Source organism: Chrysemys picta, chromosome 19 (genome assembly GCF_011386835.1).
Source record: "Chrysemys picta bellii isolate R12L10 chromosome 19, ASM1138683v2, whole genome shotgun sequence".
In the NCBI taxonomy this organism is placed as follows: Eukaryota; Metazoa; Chordata; order Testudines; family Emydidae; genus Chrysemys; species Chrysemys picta.
This window is the reverse complement of record NC_088809.1, coordinates 20,423,843-20,443,826: the sequence shown is the minus strand read 5'-3', so window position 1 is coordinate 20,443,826 and position 19,984 is coordinate 20,423,843. Positions and strand designations below refer to the sequence as shown.

The following is a 19,984-nucleotide window of genomic DNA, read 5'->3' as shown; positions in this document are numbered from 1 at the left end:
GGTTGAACAAACACTTGTCAGGGATGGTCTAGATTTACTTGGTCTTGCCTCAGCAAAGGAGGCTGGCCTTGATGGACCTCTTGAGGTCCCTTCCAGCCCTACATTTCTAGGATTCTATGATGCTCCCATAGACATTGTTCAAAGCTATATGCATCCGAAGAAGTGGGCTGTAGTCCACGAAAGCTTATGCTCTAATAAATTTGTTAGTCTCTAAGGTGCCACAAGTCCTCCTGTTCTTCTTTTTGCGGATACAGACTAACACGGCTGCTACTCTGAAACTTTTCATTGTTCAAAGTAGATCTGCTTCACGTTAAGGTTTCCATTTTAGTAGATTATGTGGTTCAGAATTCAGACCAATATCCTTATAATGTGCAGAAAACTCATAAGGTTATATTCAGTTAACTTTAGCTAGCAAAAGTGGATATTTTAGGAGCAGTTTTAGAATATAGAGTCAATAGTATGTAACCTCTTGGTAACTGGCCAAGAAACGCTTTTATCGTGCCTTTGCCTGCCAAGACATCTCAAGTCACTTAGCTTCTAAACATTAGCGTGATAATGAATATTCTTTGCAAAGGAAAATGAATGAACCTTTAGTTTTGATTTATAAATTGAAACGACAATAGCAGCTCTGAGCAGGAAGTTCTAGAGAAAAGGAACAATTTGGCTAGGACAATTGGTACAGTATCTTGCCACTCAATATGAAATCAACCTGTTTTTCCAATGGGCAGAATGATGGATTTTTCTATAAACTTTAATATTCCAGACCGTATTCTGGCATGGAACAGAGTAAACCCATAGCGTGAAGTTTTCATTAACACGCTAACAAAAACCACGCCAAAGAGTGTATGCTCTCAGACATACGCAGAGATAGGTAAAGATTCCAAGGTGTTAAATTTATCTTTTGGGCAAATTAGTTTTATGCCCAATATTTGTGTATATCCAATTTAAAGCACTCACAACTTACACAAATTCAAAGAGTTCTTATGAAAAAGGTAAAAAATATATCTTTGAAATACAGGTAAAAAATTAGAAGTAAATTAAAAATTGTTTATGTGACAAAAAGGAATAAAGGAAGCTGCAATGTAAATCTATTTGTACTGGTGTCTGGACTAAGGGATAAAGTAATATATAACTTGCTAATGAAGACACCACCACCTAGCCTCGCCAAACCACAGTGAACTAGAAAAGAAGAGAAGAATGGAAGTGAAGAACATTTGCCCTTGCTGGGACACTGACAAACAGACCAGCTGGCAGCAGAATAGTTCAAAGATAAGGTGCAGGTTTCATCTTGATTATTCTGTGTGTATGGTAACTAAACTTAGAATTCAGATACCTATGCTTTTTCATAGATTTCCAAGCCACAAGACACCATTATGACCTCCTGCCTGACCTTCTGCATAACACAAATAGAACTTCATTCAATGATTCCTGCATGAAGCTCAACCAATTTCTGGTTGAATTAACACATACTTTTTACAGCGACATCCAGTTTTGACCCCAAGCAATGGAGAATTTACCAGATCCATTGGTAATCTGTTCAGTCGTTAATTGCCCTCTCTGTTCAAAATATGCATCTTACTTCCAGTTTAAAACTCTGCTGATTTTTACTTCCAGCCATTGGATCTTGTTATCCCTTTTGTCTATCACTTTTAAAAGCCCCATAATATCAGGTATCTTCTCTCTGAGCTTGTCTAAACTTACAAGTTTTGCTGATACAGATATACTCCTAAGCGACAGTACAAAAGTAAGGAAAGAAAAGCATTGGTTGAAGAAAGAAGAGTACATGGAGTTGGCATAAGGAATATAATATTTTTAAATTTCTTTATTTTAAATTTCAAAACATGTCCAAGCTGTGAGTTAGCCTCTGTTAAGTTCTCCATACAAAGAACAATCCTGGGATCGCTTTCAGATCACTGCACCACATGAGAAACAGTCAGCAGCTTTCCAGCTGAGCGACTGGCAAAACCTGGTGACTTATCTTTGGCAAATATTACTTCAGCAATGGACTGAAGTTTACACAGTACAATGACTCAGAGCGGATAATAAAATCAGAGTGCAAAGTCTACTCAGTGATGTCCGCTTTATATATTGCATGATACAACAAATAGCCCTTCATGTATACTGTACGTTAATTTTCACCCGTTTTAGTCTTGCAGTGTTGGATTGTAACACTAGGTTAGCCTTATTCCCTCACTGTGATGTTGTGTGGCCATAGGGGTTGTGGGGGGGGGGGGTGCTTTTGCTAACAGATTGCTAACACTTAAGTTTCAGCTGTGATTACTTAAAATACTGTTAGGTTTTCAACTGTCAGATGAAGCCTTGTTTTATCAATACATTTTCACATCTAGTTTATCAGAGGACGGCTTGACTGGATTTATGTTGTTCACTTGATGCACGTAAATTCACTCCTAATTCTTCAGAAATGTCAAAATTAAAAATATCGGTGGGGGTTGTTCTTGTGGAATATCCTTTCACATTAATAACACCATACTATCTAGGTCTTTATTCCACACTCTCATCACCACAAAAAAATTATATGAATGAGAGAGAACAAGAACAGCATGGAGAGAAGAGAAAACCCTGGAGCAGGCAGGATGGCTGGAAACTTCACTTTACAACTATTCTCCTCTCCCCCAATCCTAATCAAGGTAAAATAAAGTAAGTGCAAGTGTGTGTCCTCTCTCTCTGCATCTATGTATGTAAAACATACATATGGGATGCCTATGTTAAAGGAGTGAGGCTTGCATTTAGTTCTGAACAGTCAGTTTTGTGGTCATCCTCAGTTCCTTGGGAAGGGTGTTTCACAGACCTTGACCAGTTGCCAAGAAGTCTCCATCTCCAGTTCCAACTAGCCTCTATCGGCTGATATTAAGGGACAATGAAACTATTACAAACATCTTGAAAAGAGGAAGAGAAGATCTGTGAAATAGCTCACACCTAGCCCACTGAGGGCCTGGAAGATCAGCATCAGGTCTTTCAAATTGATCGGTAGACAACGCCACAAACACAATAGTGGAGTAACAAACTACACTCGACTTGCCTGTCAGAAGGCCTGTTGCTACATTCTACACTAGCTGGAGTTTCTTTAGTATCTGTGGATTCCTATCCAAGTATAACATGTTGCAACAGTCCAATCTCAAAGTCCATTCGGACCACCACAGGATGTAGTCTTCTAGCAAATCAGAGATGGAAAATGTTTCAATTTGAGAGTTTAGTATCAAATAGAAGTTCAGGAGGATTCCTGGACCATGCACCTGTGATGTGATATATACCCTATACTAGCACTAAGAAGTTTAACTGGAGCTCCTGAACTCAATTAAGGCATGTAGTTACATCTGGCAGGTGGGCCAGGCCCAACTGGGTGGTGAGCATAAAGGGAGGAAGCCCAGACCAGAAAGGAGCTGCAAGGAGAGAGGGGGAAGAACTATGCAGTTCCTCTCTGGTCACTAGAGAGTGAAGGAAGGGCCTAGAAACAGGCAGATTGTACGGTAAGCCCAGGAAGGAGCTGTGGGAAAAGGCCTGAAGGAAGGCCAAGGAGTCTACAATAGCAGTTCTTAGCTGCTTGCCACATGGTGCCTGGACTAGAACCCAGAGGAGAGGGAGGGCCTGAGTTTCCCTACCTGCCATCGGAAAAGGTAGCTTGGAAACACCCTGACAAAAAGGACTGCAGCCTTTGGAGCCAAGCCTCCAGAGAGAAAGCCCTGGGAGGTGTCACTTTGCACAAGAGCAGGACGACAACCTTGCAGAGTCTGGGAAGGGGTGAAGAGTCTACAGAAAAGTGAGTACAGGTGGGGGTGAAGAGTTACGTTTATTTGAGTTTAGTTTATTGGATGGTTTGTTTACCCTGGAAAGGCAGAGGCTTTAAAGTTACCTATCTGGAAGGCCAAACCACTAGAAGAGAGTCCACTGCAGGGCCAGAGCAACTGTTGGCAGGGGGCATTAAAAGGAGAAAGAACTGCTACACCACACCCAGCCACAAGGGAGTATGCCAGCAGGGAGTCCACTCTTCTACAGTATCACTTTGGCTACAGTGGTGCTGACAAATTCTAGTGCGGGTGAAGCTGTGCTTTGAAACGTCTTCCTCAATTCACTAGCATCACTTCAGTTTTTCCTGGGTTTAGTTTCAACCAATTGATCTTGTTCAGATATTGGAGCAGCTGGGGAACAAACGGCTGGATAAACAAAGTTGACTTTTTTCCCCCCCCAATACACATATGTAGACTTACTAGTTGATGCACTGTAGACATAAATGAAGCGAGTCACAATTGTCAGTACTATACAGTGGAGGCTCCTCACTCCATCACCCTTCTGGACCTGTTCTTAACAGCCTGCCCACCTCTCCTGTGGCAGCCGCAAGTGGCAAGGGCTGGTTGAGGTTGCAAAGGCCTGGGCCCACCAGAAGGCCAGATTCAGTCCCCAGGGGTACCTTCATAGCCCAGCCGGCCTCCTCCTCTGACATCATAAGCACTTTGCTCCTTTCTGCAAACTCAACATTGCCCATGCTAAAAAAGTTCTTAATGAAGAAGTAGGCAAAAAAACTGTTAACTTTCCAGTGTTTAACCAAAAGAAGACTACTGCAAACTAAATGATGTAAGCAACCACATATTAGAGAAAGAAGGTCTGTGTAATTTTAGCTTGTGTACCGAATGGATAGCTTTGAACTGCCAAAGACTTCAGTATAACAGAAGCTCAGCATCATTGGCTGACCTCATTGGTACTCTGTCTCTTTGTCATCCTAAATTACTGGGGAAATAGGGGAGGTTCCCCCTCATTTGAGTAAAATATACCATTTAAGTTGAATTTTCTCCTTATTAGTATGGTTTTCACTACAGATGCCAAGAGACTGAATTACCTCCATTGATGTTCCTGGCCTGGAAGACCTCTGATAGTTGTGCATATAGTTTCATCATGACAGGTGGTTTCTATCCAGGTGAATAAGTTACATGTTCACCTACAGTTAATCTTTGGACAGATTTTCAGTAAAATGGGGAGAAAAGTACAAGGCTGCCCTTCTTGAATGCAGGTATCTGGGTAATTAAAGTAATGGGAAACATGTCATCCATATCTCCCGAGCTCATTAAACCAAGTCCTTGATCAAGCAGAGGCAGGAAGACGTACATGTATGTTATGCTATAGATGGGTACAAGAGTTCCAAGGAGACAGTGCCTAGCACAATGGGGTTCTGATCCATGAGTAGGCCTCCTAAACAACACAGTAATATGAATAATAAATAATGAGACTACGTATTCTCTAAAGACTCTTTTTGGTGTGCTCACTTCCTCTTCCACACCAGGAGTCAAGAGAGATCACCGAATAACTTGCACTGTCGGTTATAAATCTAGCTGAAAAAATCCTCAACACATTCTCCAAGCCAGGTTTGGGGGGGCGGAGAGGAGGGTGTTGGTGGTGGTGTGTTTTGTTTTGTTTTGTTTTTTGTTAAGCTTCAACTTCTAAAATCATTTTTGAAGTTAAAAATAAAGAGCAATGGTGCTAGTCATCCATGACGTGTGCTTCTTTTCACACTTGTACACGGGAAGAGGAAAAATGATACAATACAAATTTGAGGGAAGTGTGAAGCTGGAAAAGAGAAGAGTCAAAATCCACGATACTGCAGTAGAATTGTGCAAAGCATAAAACTCAAGTAGATCTGTAAGCATAACCTAAAGCCCTGCTGTTCATCTGTAGTCTGATAAAAATCTGATTTCAGCTTGTTCTAATGTTTGTGAGCTTTTACTCTAATTGGCTGGATTGAATGAGACCTGAAATATATGCACACAGTTTTAATTAGAGGGACAAAGTATTGTAGATACAATACTAGTTATTTACAAATACAGCAAACCTGTTGCTAAACTAGTTTTATTCAAGATAAACCTGAAAATCATACCCAAACTGGCTCTGAAATGCAAAGGGAAAGGGAAATGCAAACTAAACACCTACTCATTCAGTATGACACACAGGGCTTGTCTACAGTACCACGAAGGGTCGATCTAAGATACGCAACTTCAGCTGCGTGCATAGCATAGCTGAAGTCAATGTACTTAGATCTACTTACCGCGGTGTCTGACACTCCCCTGTCGACTCCGCTTGCGCTCATTCTGGTGGATTACGAACAGACGGGAGAGCGCTCAGCAGTCGATTTATCGCGTCTATACTATACTAGACATGATAAATCGACCCCCGCTGGATCGATCGCTGCCCGCTGATCCGGCGGATAGTGTAGACAAGCCCATAGAGAGCAGAGTCTACTTCACAGCATCTAAAATGGTTGGAAAAATTGAGTTTTCAGATAATGCATAATATGCCTTTTTTTAAAAAGTGTACAACAGGTAAGAAAGCTGGGTATAGTAGACAGACCATAGTACTAAAAGACAGGAAATCCTGCATGCTAGTTCTGATTTTAACTCCAATACCCTTTGTGGTCTTGGCAAATGAATTAACCTTTGTAGACCAGGCCTGGTCTACACTTACAAATTAGGTTGACATAGCTACATCACTCATGGGTGTGAAAAATGTATACTCCTGTGCACTACAGTTATGCCAACCTAACCTCCAGTGTAGACATAACTAGGTCAACGGAAGAATGCTTCCATCAACCTAGCTACAGTTGTTCGGGGAGGTGATGTTCCTACAACGACAGAAAAAACCCTTCTGTCTGTGGTATAGGCAGTGTCTACACTATAGAGCTATGTCAACATAGCTACAGCACCATAGCTATCCTGGTATAGTCCCTGTATTATAAACGTACCCTCAGTTTTCTCATCTATAAAGTAGGAATGAAAATACTTGCCTCCATAAAGGAATGCTGTATGAGTAAAAGACTGCAAACACTCTGAAGCTGTGCTCTATATGTGCTCTTTTTAAATAATAAATATCATTATAGCTCCAAAAACAATATCCATTTAGCACTGAACTGTTTGAAGTCCAAGATTTGCTCTGTTCAGTTTTGGACAATTGCTAGAAAAACCCCCAAGAGGATTGAATATGATGTCTGATATAAGTCACTAGGGCTTGTAGGAGATGTATGACATTTACATCACTATCCATTACAGAGCTGAATCTCTCAGCTTTCTAGTAATACAATTCAAAATTGTATTTCAATATTACAGTGGTTGGTTATACAAGATGCATGCATAGAGGCATGTCCAGTAAATAACATAAATTTGACAAACCGGCTTAAGTCACCATGCCAAGTTATTGAAAAGCCACACCAACAATTCTTAAAAAGAAACAGAGGATAGTAGCTATTGATCACTTCAACTGTCCCACAATAACCAACATCAATGAGATTCCAGACCTATATCATGGAGAGTAAATCCCTCATATATGGTCCAAGTCATTAGGCAGAACAGGTTCATATTTTACTTCCAACCTGATATAGTACTGCTAACTCCAGACATTCAAAAATCATAAATAACATCCCCTGCCCTCAAAATCATGAGTGGCTTAAAAATAATGAGATTAAAAAAAAAAATCTGTGGAGTTTTATTTGTCTTCTGGTTCTTAAACCTTTAGGGTACTCTTGAGTTACATTTTCAAGTTCTTCCTGGCAACCCTGAAAGCTGATTTTTTGGGGAGGAAGGGGATACAACTGCTGAGATTGTCAAATAATAATATGATTCCTGGAATTGGGGCTTGAAGAAAACCACCAAATATCATGAAAGTTGGAAGGAGTTGATCTATCTTGTTTTCTCTCACTCTTGGGAAAATCTCTCTCGCTCTTGTAAACATAACTTTTGACTGACCCAGTGTGCTTATTCATGCGATTCTAAAACAACTAAAGATGTCAATTTAATCTCTTCCTGTGCACAGGCAGCATTCTGTGGTGGGTCAGAAATGACAGCTGTTATTATCTGGCATCCTAACACAAGAAACAGAGGACAGTTCTAACATTAAAAAGCACTATATTATGTTGTCTTTTTAGTCAAACAGCCTTTTAACATCAAATTCATTTATATCCAGTCTGACTTCTAGTTTCTGAACTTGATGGCTCATTAAGAATTGCCCATTTACACGAAGATGGATCTTCACATTGAAAACATACATTTATTTGGGAATTAAACATAGAAGAAACATGCAGCCATCAGGATAAGAATGCACACCTCTCTAAGGGCTTGCAGTTCTGGAAATGTCATAGGACATGTAATCACTTAAAATGTTGTCACTGGTGGAAAGGGCGATCTTACATGTAAAGCAATGGACGAGAGTCAGGAGAATGGAAATGCATAAATAGTATCAAATATGCTATTTTTGAGATCTCAAATTTGTAAAACACACAGACTTACATTACGAAGAGATTTTTACTCACTAAAACATCAGTATCTCTACAACAATCAGGTAAAAGCCATTCTTTACACAGCTTTAAGGTGTTACCAGCATCAACCGTAGCACTGGACAAGGATATCTGAAAGCCGGGGTGGGAGCACCCAAAAAAAAAAAGAGTTATTTTCAAGTATTTTGCTCCAAAATGCATAAATTTGTAATATTTCAATATACATAATTACTTACATTTTGACATCTTACAGTTTTGTATGTATTTTTAAAATATTTCAATTCACTTTAGAGCGCCAATATATTTAATAGCATCAGTGGCAAGTAAATTTAAGAACACATTTTAGCCATTTCTCACTTCATCCTAGAAGGAGGTCACAATACTGATTTAATGACTGGTGTAATTTTCATGGCAATATAGTGATGTCATACACGGGATTCTGAGCTTTCAATGATTAAACAGAAGAAAAAAAGATAGATGGGGAGGGGAAAAGTCTTGGCATAAATACAAAAATAGTAAAGCAAGTTAGAAGGGTAAGTTGCTTTTTGTAAAAGTGCCTGCATCCAGAGTCTTGCAGTTCTCCTCTGTGTAACAGAAGTCTCTATAATAAATAGGGTTAGGTCTGATCTACATTACAGAGTTAGGTTGGCATAAGGCAGCTTATGTTGACCTAACTCTACAAGCCTCTACACTAAAATGTCGCTAATGCTGATGTAACTCGCCCGCTACGCCAACTTAATAACTCCACCTCCCCGATAGGCATAGTGCTTAGGTTGACATACTTAGGTCGACGCAGTGTCAGTGTAAACCCTGCATTGCTTATGTCGATTTTAGTGGCCTCTGGGAGGTGTCCCACAATGCCCTACTGTGACCACCGGGGTCACCATTTTGAACTTTGTTGCCCAGCAGCCAGGTACACAGGTACACACCCCTCCACTCTAAATGCTCACAAGTTTTTGAAATTCCATTTTCTGTTTGCTCAGCATGGACAGCTCACCTAGCAACTGTCCAGCTGACCACGCTGGTTACACACTGCAGACGTGCTCCTGCCTGGAGTACACAGGAGGTGGTGGATCTCCCATGTCTGTGGGGAAAAGAGGCTGTGGAGGCACAGCTACGATCCAGCGGTAGAAACGTCCATATCTACGAGCAGACCACTCAGGGCATGAGGGAGAAGGGCTAAAAGAGGGTCCCGTAGCAGTACCATGTGAAAGCCAAGGAGCTGAGGCAGGCCTACCAGAAGGCAAGGGACGCTAACAGCTGCTCTGGTGGTACAAAGAGCTGCATGCCATCCTCGGCAGAGACCACCCCCAAGAGCCCCGTGGTACTTCAGAGGAGTCAGAGTCACAGGCCCCTGAAGTGAATAGTGAGGAGGTGGTGTTGGACGAGGGAGGAGTAGTATGGGGGACAGGTGACCGGGGGATCCAGTGGTACAGCGAGCCAGGACCTGTTTATTCCAGAGCAGTCGAACCAGTCCCTACAGTCCAGCATAGGTGAGCCTAATGCAGGGGAAGGAACCTCTCGTAAGTGGGCAGTTTGCTTTGAAACTGCAGGGACATCTGTTCATTTACTCTTTTAAATCATGCTTGAACAGGTAGTGAAATAGCAACTTTGCCTCTATTGGTTATCTGCTTCTCACTCCCTTGTACAATTAAGCTGAGGGGGCCCTGCACAATAGTTTATGTGCACTGGGATGTCCCATGAATCCTCCATAGAGATCTCGAGGAAACTTTCCTGGAGGTAGTCTGCAATCCTCTGCTGAAGGCTTCTGGGCGGGGCTGCCTTATTTCTTCTGCCACAGTAGAACACTTTCCCATGCCACTCAGCAATTACTTCAGCAGGCACCATTGCAGCATGCAGGCTAACAGCATAGGGTCCCGGTCTGCAGACAGATGCGTGCAGGAGCTGTTCCCTTTCACCCTCCGTTACCCGCAGGAGTGAGATCTCAGCTAAAATCACCACTGCCTGTGGAAAACGGTGCCAGTATTCAGTTCAATTTCCCTAACCACATATAGTCATGCCCATGAGCTACCACATCCCCGTTGTCCCAACTCGCCCCCTGCCTTTGGGCTGTATTCACCATGGCTGGAACAGCCACTGTGCTCTATGAATCCCAAGGAGAAGTGAGAATGTAACTTGTGTGTGAGTTCAGTATACCAAGTTTCCGTTTATCTTGTGAATACACTCTCAATAGTACCTCTGTGCACTGTATCTTTTGCAGCTGGAAATGTGACCTTGAGGGTCTCTCCATCCACACCAGTGGAGCGGCTCAGTCAGATAAGAAGAAGGAAGAGGACGTGTAGTGACATGTTTCAAGAGATCCTGCAACCCTCTGGTGCTTCAGATACTGAGCACAGGGCTTGGAGGACCACCCTCATGGACAGAATGGACTGGGATAGAGTGGAGAGGAGTAAAGCAAAGGAAAAGGAGAGAGACATGCAGCAGGAGATGCTAGCACTTCTCAAGCAGCAAACAGAGATGCTGGAGACTGTTGTTGATCTTCAGGTTCAACAGATCTGTGCTCGCCTTCCTCTGCAGCCCATAGATAGCTGCATTCCAGGACCTCCCTACACACATACCACACATTCCCAAGACATCCAGGGCTGATGCACTACCCCATCACTCCACCCTGGGGGAGAGTACAGGCAATCACAGCCACACATACACTGACCTGAGAGAGAGACGGTTAGTGTATATGTGTTCGTGAAATGAAAATGACTCTTCTTTCCCCTTCAAAGGTGCTTTTCCTTGTATTTACAACGTTTCATTCCGTTAGAAATCTGTTTGCATGGGTTTGGAATAAAAGTCTATTTATGGAAATTTAATTCCTCTTTATTAGTTCACAACAAATGCTGGTTGGGTCTGACATCAGTCGCAGATAATAGCAATAGGTACATTCATTTGCAATGTTATATTACTACACACTGAGCACTCATTATACCGGGGTGCAAAAAAAAAAAAACCTAACAGTGCCAGGCACACTACAGCTACAGCAACATACTTTACTGTGGCTCACTATTTAAATGGTCTTTCAAAGACTCCCTAATCCATATAGCCTGATGAGCTCTTCCTATAGCCCTGGTATCTGGCTGCCCAAAATCAGCAAACAGCCATTCCACCTCCGCCCTTCACCCTGGCAGAAACTTCTCCTCCTTTGCTTCACAGATATTATGAAGCACGTAGCAGGCAGCTATAACCATTGGGATTTTTTTTCCCCACTGAGATCAAATCTCATGAGTAGACAGCACCAGTAGCTTTTCAAACAGCCGAAGGCGCATTCAACGGTCATTCTGCACTTGCTGAGCCTGTAGGTGAAACGCGTCTTGCTGCTGTCGAAGTGGCTGGTGTACGGCTTCATGAGCCATGGGAATAAGGGGTAGGCTAGGTCTCCCAGGATCACTACTGGCATTTCAACATACCCAATGGTAATCCTCTGGTCTGGAAAGAAAGTCCCTACTTGCAGCTTTCTGAACAAGCCGATGTTCTTAAAGATGTGTACGCATGCACCTTCCGTTACCATCCTGCGATTATGTCAGTAAAACATCCCAATGCTTGCAAAACATAGAAAAGTAGCCCTTTCTGTTGATGTACTCTGTGGAAAGGTGGTCTGGTGCCAAAATAGGGATACACGTGCCATCTATCGCCCCACCACAGTTCAGGAACACCACTGGTACAAAAATCATCCACTATGTCCTACACATTGCCCAAAGTCACAATCCTTCAAGGCAGGACACAATTAATGGCCCTGCACACTGGCATCACAGCAACCCCCACAGTGAATTTCTCTACTCCAAATTGATTCCCAACTGATCACTAGCAGTCGCCACTTGCTTTTCCATGGTCAATGCAGCTCTCATTTTGGTGTCGCTCCACTGGAGGGCTTGGGAAAGCGACACACACACACACCTTGCACATCTGAAAATTCTGCAGACACTGCTAGTCATCCCATACCTGCCTAACAAGGTGATCCCAACAGTCAGTGCTTGTTTTTCAGGTTCCGAACCAGTACTCTTACCTCTGCAGCTGCTCTGTGAATCCAACAACCACCTTGAATTGTTTCTTTCTATGTCCCACAGCAACCTAGCCTCCAAGGAGTCATCATATTCCCTGTAGCTCCTCTGGCAGCTCTGCAAATACTGCAGAATCAGGCGCGCCAGGCTCATCACAACAAAAAACTGTGCAGGATCCATGCTTCTCACACAGATGGAGGATGCGTGGGTTTGTGGGGCTTTTGAAAAGAGGCACAAAACATTATGGGATGGAGATAAAATTATGGGTTAGAGAAAACTGCACCATGTTCCCAGTCAGCCCTGTGTGACTCGTTTGCCCCCAAGAAGCAGTGCAAACCCTTCCCAAAACACACTGCGCTAGATGGTGGCAAGTTGCACAGTGGGGTAATTACAGACAGTGCACTGCTCTCTGCATCAGTGCAAGCACTGCTAGTGAGGACGTGCACCACCGACACAAGGAGCATACTGTGGACATCTAAAAGTGATTTCATTACGTCGTAACTTACGTTGACTTAATTTTGTAGTGTAAACTTGCCCTTACTTATGGTAACAGAGGTCCCTGTGCACAAAAAGCGACACAGATCAGAAGCTGACTGATCTTATAAGCAAACAAGTGATCACATGCAACTGACAAGTTTTTCAATTTCTTTAAAAACTACAAGGCATGAACTATGCAAGTATCAGCCTCCAGTTTGAAGACCCTGAATTTTGAATTGCAGCATTCTGTGAATTAAAAAATATAAGAATGATCTCCCTCAGCTTCTAGGCTTTTGATTATAAAGTGGGAAGGGACATTTAAGACAAAGCTTTATTTGAATCAGAAAAATAAACTGTTTCCAAAAATATTTTGCAATGCTTGTATAATGGCCTCAAGAGAGTCAGTCATTTAGACAACTATGCTACTAGCAGCCACAAAAGCGACATTTTAGAACTAGCCCTGCTTGGGAACAATTGAAACTTTCTCCAGTGCAAAGTCCACACACAGGCAGCAGTGTTTCCCTGCAAGCATCTAACAGTTTCATTATTGTTTAACCACCCCACCCCCCAAAAAAAACCTCCAACAATCTATTAAGCTTCACATTTCACATCTCTGCAATTAGCCTAGAATGTCAGGCACACATGGGAAGAGTTCCCTGGATTCACATGAGAAAAATGCTAAATTGTTTAAACACAGAAGCCATATATCTTCCTATCATTATAGAGATACTGATCATTTAAAAAAAACATTATTTCTGGACTCCAGGACCCATTTGTGTTCAAAATTACAAAACCAGGTACCTGTGAAGACCCCATTAGAGACGCGACGAATAAAGGTAGCTCATTGCAAATAGTTAAAGGACAAAGGGTCCACCAATCCAACTCTTTATACGAGGGACTCCTCACTGAGACCACAGCGGAGTTACCAGTTGTGTTTCACCAGAATGCACTAGTTGCACAGTACAATGCAGCTTGAATTTGCTACTGACCACCCCTCCCATCCAAAGAATTCCATTGCTCAGCGGCTAGCCTGAGCCACCGCTATCTAGAGAGAAAAAAGTTCCCAAGGAATATTGACGTGAAGGTGTAAGAAAACTATGAATGCATGATGCAAGCCTACAAAACATGTCATCATTGCACATAAACAGAAAGCACTATAAATACCCTCTCATTAGCACATGTTTACAGTGTGTGGTTTTAACAACCACAAAACTGACTAGTATGGTATTAAGAAGCGATTTACTGATGCCGTAAAATGACTGTTTTTAGAGCAGATTGTTTTGACACTGAAAAGAGAGGATGACAATATCAACGTAGGCTTGATCTACACATACAAGTTGCACTAGTGTACCTAACAGTGTGATGTTGCACTAATGTAGTTAAATCAATGCATTTTTGTGTGTGAGCACTCTTACATAGGTTAAAACCTGGCTTACATAGTTTAGCTCTAAGTCTAAATCTTAAATCTAACCAGGTGCTTCAGAAGAAGGTGTATGATCCCCACAGTAGACAGGTGTAGGATAGCCTGCCTCGATATGAGGTTTCACCATGATCTCTATAGAGGCAAGCTTAAGGCCTGAAACATTAGATTTAATATTCCTTCCAAAATATTTAGGCACTGGACAAAAATTTAAATCAGTCCCAGTCCCCAAGGAATTTACAGTCTAGGTCAGGGGTGGGCAAACTTTTTGGCCCGAGGGCCACATCTGGGTATGGAAATTGTACGGCGGACCATGAATGCTCACAGTTCCTGGTCAACTGGAGCTGCAGGGCCGGTGCTTGGGACAGGGCAGCGTGTGGAATCCCCTGGCTGCCCCTGGAGCCAGAGGGGAGACATGCCGCTGCTTCCAGGAGTCACGCAGAGCCACGGCACGTGGGGAGCAGGGCAAGCCCCAGACCCCACTCCCCATCGGGAGCTCAAGGGCCAGATTAAAACGTCTGAAGGGCCAAATGTGGCCCCCGGGCCGTAGTTTGCGCACCTCTGGTCATTATAAGTAAATGAAACCGACAAACTTGGTGGGTTGAATTACAAGGCTACGGTATTACAAGTAATCAGTACATCTTTAGCTACAAAAATTAAAAGCATATACTTCCAAAGCCAACAACAAAGACAGGGAATACAGGTTTGGGACAGGGAAGGCAGGAAGGAATTAGATTGACAAAATAAATGCATCTAGCATGCTAACAAGCCCCAGATAGTTTACAGATATTATTGCATGGCTTTCTGCCTTAAATTTATTTTTAATCCTGCAAGCATAGGAAGAGAGGGTACAGGGACACTCCATTCAAAGGGCGTAACTCTTGTGGAAACCTGAGTTATTCTAAGTCTATTTCACCTCAGTAAAGGCATGAGTAAATAAACATTTATCTACAGACATAAATGACAGTGGAAGATGTATTTGATTTCATTAAAGTCTGATTAATACTGACAGAGGAAATATCCAAACCACACTACTCTATAGTTAGATAGTTCCCCAACCACTCACACGATGCGTCCTGAAGCAGCCAGCACTGGCCAGTGTGCTAGACAAGATAATGGATCTAGGTGGATCAATTTGTTTCATTGGACCCAGTTGTTCCATTAAAGCCAGTTATGATTATCCATAGGGCAGCTTGCTGCTATAATCACAAATCCTTCTCACCACCAACATTGTGAGCACAGAAGTTGTTATAGGGACATAGTATTTTGAATATGAGAGAAGTGAGGGTCTAGAACAGGGGTTCTTAACCCACGGCCCAATCAGCACAGAGCTGCGGCCCATGTGACATTTTCAAGGCCATACAGGTAGCGTATATTGCAGGTGTGGCCAAACTATGCTCATGAGTCATGTGCGGCTCTTTTACAGTTAAAGTGCAGCTCCTGGAGCCCCCCCCCCCCCCCCCCAAGCACCCCACCCATTCTCCACCTTCAAGACTGGGCAAGGGTGAGCTCGGGGCTTCTGCCCTGCGGTGGTGTGGTGAGACTAGGGGCTTTGGCCCGGGGATGGGGAGGGGTTAAGGACTTTAGCCTGGGGGGGAGCATTGGGACAGAAGCCCCACAGCCCAGCAGGTGCCGCCCCACAGGGCAGGTTGTGTGCGTCTTCTGGCTCTCGCACTTCTGAAGATTATCGTATGCAGCTCAGAGGGTCAGTAAGTTTGGCCGCTCCTGGTATATTGTGTTATGTGTGGATGAAGCCCACCTAACACAGAGAGCTGCACGTGTGACCCACACTGGTAAATAGGCTGAGAACCTCTGATCTAGAACATTCAGGAAATAATATAAAAATATTGTTTAAACACAGATAGTTCACGCTCACTACTCTTCTGCTAATACTTCTATGGGTTCAATTTATTTGGATCTGGCAAAATAAAATGGTACCAGTGAAAATTATGATAGTGAGTAAATTTTAATCAAAACCAAAAGGGATTAATGTAGCCATCTATGCCATATCAATTTGCAGTTAGTACAGTTATTGGAAGAAAAAGAAACCCCACTGCCTTCAAACCTGCAGAAAGATAATCCTAAATAAACAATTACTGTACTTTCCAATCACCAGCATAATGAAAGGGAGAGCTGAAACTAGAGAAGTATTTCCCTTAGTCCAGTTCCTTATTGATCCAGTCAAGTGAGAAAGACCAAGTGAGTAACACAACTTAATACACCATAGCATAATAGTTCTCCAAAGAGAAAATCTAATTAAGAATTGCACAACATGCTCTAGGACATACCGTATACATATTCTGTGAAAAAAGTTAGTGGCAATGCAGAGTCTTAGTAAACAATACTTAAATGACACACACTTCCATATCTCTTGGCAGACTAAACAACATCACCTTGCACACTACTAGAATCTGTGAACTGTAAAGCTAAATTTTTCTGGCTATCTAAGTTCTTATATCATGCTTACCTCTACAGTCTTGGAGTGCCTTCTGCTATCATAAAGATACATTAGATTACGATACATGAACTGTTACAAAGTGCAAGAGTCCTTCCATTAACGTTCAAAACATGCAAAGTGATTGCACGTGCTCCCTTCCCCCCGTAAGGGCCTAATCTGTACAAATTCAGACTGCACTGTGAGTGAGTTTTCAAACTTATTTACAGCTAAACAAAATACTGCAATGTTTGTTAGAAGCCTACCTTGACAAGGCATGTCATTACTTCCCCAACAACATAGGCAACACTTTGTTTAGCTTACAGGAAAAAGCCTCTGAAGAACAGTCAAACTACCTTTACTTTTCACCTGGCTCACAGATAATGCCTTCCCGCTACATTTCCATCATTGTTTACACTTTGTTAAGAGAAATATTTCATTTTTGCCTGATTTTGTTTATGACATAAAAACAGGGAGGGTATTTCAACTATAAGGGTAAAGTTATTCATTGAGAAATTAGTTTGGCTCCGTTTGGTGCCACTGGCATGGTACCAAACGAGCGCCCTTTGGACGTGATAGAATACACACGAGAGCAAACAGCTTAGGCAAAATAACAACGCTTGACACTTACACAGCACTCTACTGTCTGATGGCATTTACACACAGTAAATGACTGAGCCTCACAACCCTCTCCGAGGCGGGTCAGTGTCACTGTGGCCATTGGACATATGGGGAAAGCGAGGCACACAGAGAGAGAACGGGACTTACCTGCCAGCACTGAAGCCAGGGGTTAGAAACACAGCAGCTCCTAACTCCCAGTCCCCACAATCAGCCAGTCCTTTACCCACCAGCCTTTGTTAAGGGACTGTCCAACCCTTCCCCAACCCCCCTGCAGAAATACAGCCCCCTTCTCCGCACCCCCTGCCCTAGAGAGAACAAAGCCCAATAACCCAACACACACACACAACGCCCCCGCCCCTCTCTTGCCGCCCCCCAACCCCGGGCACCCCCCCCTCTCCTGCCGCCCGCCCCCACCACGGGCACCCCCCCCGCCCCTCTCCTGCCGCCCCCCCAACCCCGGGCACCACCCCGCCCCTCTCCTGCCGCCCCCCCCAACCCCGGGCATCCCGCCCCTCTCCTGCCGCCCGCCCCCACCACGGGCACCCCCCCGCCTCTCTCTTGCCCCCCCAACCCCGGGCACCCCCCCGCCTCTCTCTTGCCCCCCCCCAACCCCGGGCACCCCGCCCCTCTCCTGCCGCCCGCCCCCACCACGGGCACCCCCCCGCCTCTCCTGCCGCCCGCCCCCACCACGGGCACCCCCCCGCCTCTCTCCTGCCGCCCGCCCCCACCACGGGCACCCCCCCGCCTCTCTCCTGCCGCCCCCCCAACCCCGGGCACCCCCCCGCCCCTCTCCTGCCGCCCGCCCCCACCACGGGCACCCCCCGCCCCTCTCCTGCCGCCCGCCCCCACCACGGGCACCCCCCGCCCCTCTCCTGCCGCCCGCCCCCACCACGGGCACCCCCCGCCCCTCTCCTGCCGCCCGCCCCCACCACGGGCACCCCCCCGCCTCTCTCTTGCCCCCCCCCAACCCCGGGCACCCTCCTGCCCCCCCGCCCCCCAAACTCCGGGCACCCCGCCCCCCTCACCTGCTCTGCCCCTCGCTCCCGGGAGGGGGTGTCTCCGGTATCGGCCGGCCGGGCCCGCCCCTCCGGCGAGGGGAAGGGGACGGCGCGGGCGGCTGCACCGAACCTCCCCCTCCGCCCCGCGCGGCGGCGGCGCTATGACAACTGCCCACCCCGGCCGGAGCCAGCCAAAGAGACGGGGGCCAGAGCGGCGGCAGCCACAGAGAGGAGGGCTAGAGCGGCCTCTCGGCCCTGCCAGCCGGCGCCGCCACAGCGACCTCTGGTGGGGAGGCGGGGACAGCGCAGCTCACGCTGGGAGTGGTGCTTTTAGACCATCAGGGCGGAAATAACTAGCCCCTGGGCACGCCGGTTCGAATCCCAACCCCGGGCACCCCACCCCTCTCCTGCCGCCCCCCTCCTGTCACCCCCTCCACCCCGGGCACCCCGCCCCCTCCTGCCGCCCCCCCCCAAACCCTGGGCACCCCGCCCCCCTCCTGTCACCCCCTCCACCCCGGGCACCCCGCCCCCTCCTGCCGCAGGGGAGGCAGGGGCGGGTCCCCTCACCTAGGGTAACCAGATAGCAAGTGTGAAAAATCAGGATTTTTTTCCGGGGGGAGGGGGTATAGTTGCTTATATAAAATAAAGCCCCTAATATTGGGCCACCTGGTCACCCTATCCTCACCCCACAACAGAGCCGGGTGCTGGGGTCCCCATACCCTGCAAATCCCACCCTGGGGCTCCAAGAGCCCCCAGGCAGGACCTAGCTGGAGCGTCATAGCCCTGGGCAGGGCCCTGTTTCAGGATCAAAGCTGAATGCCCCCAGGCAGAGTCCAGGCTCCAAGATCATCCCCCCGACCTGGCTCTAAGGACCTGCCTCTAAGATCTGACTCCCCTGACCAGTGGTCATGGATCTGGGCTCAACCCTTTACCCCAAGCAAGAGCTGGCTTAGGGTCTGAACCCCTGCATGGGATTCAACCAGGGGAATAAATCTGAACGCAAGCCCAGCCCTGCTAGGGGTTCGGATCCTGACCAGAGTCACAGCTGCTCTTCCTTCTCTTTGATGCATTGAGATTCCTGTTTCTGGCTTTCGGGGGGCAAAGAGTGAGATCATGCCTGCTCTGGGTGTACATTGGAACAGCTCCACTGACTTCAAGGGAGCTGTGGCAATTTATAGCAGCAGAGAATTTGGCCCATTGTATCTCCACCAGACACGCATGACGACTATTTGCATTAAATCGTTGCTTGGCTGAGTTAATGGGAGGTGTTGTAGACCTTCTTGTTAAATTATATCCCTGCGAGAATGGAGATCTGGGGTTCTCACAAGCACTGTAGCAACACACGGGTAAGTGAAACAAAATCTAATGGTAGCAAAACCCAGAAATGCTGCTGCCTCCTGGGAAATTCTGAAAAACATGCAGTTTAGGGCGATTAGATCGAGCTCTCGGATCCGTTTTGTGTGTTTCTTTGCCCCTTTCATTACCAGGGACACTTGCCTACAGACAAAAATAGAAGACCTTAAGTCAATGTGTACTCTGGGGAAATTTACAAAAACTCCTTACTGAGTCAAACAGCAGTTTGGCTGCAGCAGTGCTAACAGGAATGGGAGCCAGCATTAGTGAAAAGCAAGTTGAATCAATGTGATGGTAGAAATGGATCCGGAGACCAGAGTCTCGTCTACACTAATGTTCTCACTGGTGCAAGCTAAATCAGATGGGTGTTTTTCTGTATAATTCCCTGAGTTCAGGCAAGGC

At 45.4% G+C, this 19,984-nt stretch overlaps 1 protein-coding gene across 5 annotated transcripts in view; it reads right to left on the bottom strand.

Moving 5' to 3' along the window:
• Positions 1 to 18,416, bottom strand: part of RFFL (ring finger and FYVE like domain containing E3 ubiquitin protein ligase) — a 40,988-nt gene extending 22,572 nt beyond the window's left edge. Inside the window, exons 1-2 of one of the 5 annotated variants that reach the window (XM_065573004.1) lie at positions 12,285 to 12,497; positions 8,306 to 8,401 (exon numbers count right to left, since the gene is read on the bottom strand). The gene's annotated coding sequence lies outside the window, so the exon portion shown is untranslated. Of the gene's footprint in view, positions 1 to 6,052; positions 6,257 to 8,305; positions 8,402 to 12,284; positions 12,498 to 17,378; positions 17,516 to 18,256 lie in introns of those variants that run through there. The other 4 variants (XM_065573002.1, XM_065573005.1, XM_005309834.5 and 1 more) reach the window with 4 other exon arrangements.
• Positions 18,417 to 19,984: the final 1,568 nt, after the last annotated feature.